This window comes from Echinops telfairi, unplaced genomic scaffold (assembly GCF_000313985.2).
Source record: "Echinops telfairi isolate 266 unplaced genomic scaffold, ASM31398v2 ScPeMD7_443;HRSCAF=831, whole genome shotgun sequence".
Taxonomy (NCBI): Eukaryota; Metazoa; Chordata; class Mammalia; order Afrosoricida; family Tenrecidae; genus Echinops; species Echinops telfairi.
In genome coordinates, this window is record NW_022104341.1 from 44,946,163 (window position 1) to 44,948,396 (window position 2,234).

At 32.7% G+C, this 2,234-nt stretch overlaps 1 protein-coding gene across 2 annotated transcripts in view; it reads left to right on the forward strand.

Moving 5' to 3' along the window:
• The window catches only part of ZZZ3 (zinc finger ZZ-type containing 3), a 50,483-nt gene that overhangs the window by 1,768 nt on the left and 46,481 nt on the right, over positions 1–2,234 (forward strand). For both annotated transcript variants that reach the window (XM_004699315.3, XM_045291803.1), the window contains exon 2: positions 657–800. The gene's annotated coding sequence lies outside the window, so the exon portion shown is untranslated. The remainder of the gene's footprint in view (positions 1–656; positions 801–2,234) is intronic.

Genomic DNA, 2,234 nt, shown 5'->3' on the forward strand with positions numbered 1-2,234 from the left:
GTTTGCATAGTATAAAATGCTTATTGTTTTTTTACCTTGTTGGGTTTCTATCTGCAGCAATAATAGAAATTACCATTTATAATTGAGTCATTTAGCACTTTAAGCATCGAGGTTATTCTATATTGATGGAAGACTTGGTTGATACTTTGGTGTGTAAGGAAATTTCAACAATTTTGGAAAAATGGAATTTCTCCATGAACTTTTTGAAGGCCATTTATATAAATAATATAAATGATTTTTGTTGTTCAGTGCCCAATTTTGAATACTCGCAACTCCAAATTTTGTATCCCCTTTAGAGTACAAGTAAGAGATTATATATTTCATTGTGAGAAGTCTTTTATCAAGGGCAATTTTTGGATCACCGAAGAAAAATTGTCTTAGAGCAGACTATAGAAAGGAACTGAGTCATATTTTGACTCACACTAATGTTGAGTGGTCATAAAAGTATAGGTGTATTTCAAGTTGTTTTGTTTTATGTTTGTTTCTAAAAGTTCTATTTCAGATTCTTAGTATCCCTTAGCTTACATAATTACCAAGAAGTTCCAAAGATGTCACTATAAATAAATATTTTATTACTTTTAGTATTTCCTCTATTATCGGAGTAAATCTGCAAGTGTAAGTGGACCTTCTTTAATTCTCTTAACTTTGTTTTAAAGACATGGATTTAAGAGGTTCCAGTGTTCTTCATGGCAAGAAGCTGAAACCCTGGTGCTTAAGCTGTTTTTAGATCATAGTTCCAACTGCTTCAGGATATAAAGAAAAGAGATATTTCCACAATGAATAGATCTTTGGTTGTACAGGTAAGTAATTTAGTTTTGTGAAATTAGCTATAGTTTCAAGTGTGGCTGGGGGGACTTGTTATTTTGTGTACTTCATCCTCTACATGGATGTACTTCATCCTTTGCTGGCTGTTAATAGGAGTGTGAAGCTATTTGGCATGGCTTAAGGAATGAAATATTTTCCTACTCTTTTTCCTAGCAACAAGCTAAGTGCAGAAACTGAGTACATTGTGATCTTTAGTCTTCACACCTACTTTTGTACCCTACGTATTTTTTACTAACTGGACATTATTAAATTCTTAAATTTCTTTTTTAAAGTATGTATTCATGTAGTGCTATTTATCTGTCATCCTTAAAAGGAAGAAGAGATCTTTTAAAACAGCAGTACATAATATAAATCCCCAGGTTTCAAAGAGGCTAATATTAAGAACCTTAAATTGAATAGCATAGGTTCCCAGGTTTCCCTCTTCTACTTCTAACCTTATGGGTATTATAGTCATTGCACAGCTGCAATAATGTTTAAAAATGTGTGACAAGGATAACTTAGTATTATTAAGTGTTTGGGTTGAACCTACCAAAGAGTAAATGATAATTTGCTTTATATTCTAGACTAGAAAAAGAATCATGTTGGTGACACTTCCCAGTTGCTCTTGCTCATTTTTTTCCTTTCACTTAGGCTTTCTACATGATTATATAACATATATCATGACCATTTCCTAAACATTATTCACTTTAAATATTATATATCAGAACATTGGTATTACTAGATGATTGCCTATTCCTTGATTCTAATTTTTATCATCTCACTTCAGTATTTGTTGTAGGAATAAGAGGTTGCAGGCAGTGTCTTTAAAATGTCTTTTTGAGTTTTTTCCCTGGTAAGTAATAACTGGAGCTTTATTAAGTGAGCTATTTTAGTGTAGTATTTACTATTCCTTTTAGTTTTTATTGATGCAGTTATGCAGATATCATTACAGGGCTGGGAATGTACTGTATTTTGGAACATAGTATAGTTTAAAATTGTTTCAGAATCCTGCAGTTAGATTTGTGGTTAAAATAGAGTCAGATTTTGGGTGGGGAGGCTAGCAGTAAATATGTGAATGGAATATGTGGAATTCTAGTTAGAATTTGATTTTAATGTGAATGGACAGACTAAAATTTGGTTTATTGGATCTTCTCAGATCTGCCTCCAACAGATGACAATTTACTAAGGTGGAGTGTGGAGGAAGGGAGTCTGTCCCACTCTTGTGTTTGATCACATCTTTTTTTATGTATTCCAGAAAGTTTTTACTGTTTGTTGATGGATATCATGTAGTAAACACTTCAGTCTAGTTAATAGGTTGGGGCTTGTCAATACAAAGATATTAGCTAATGGTTGCCCTTGCTTCCCTTAAAGCTAGAATGATTGAATTTCCAGTTCCAAATGGGTGCTGACCTAAGTTTTATCATATGCCT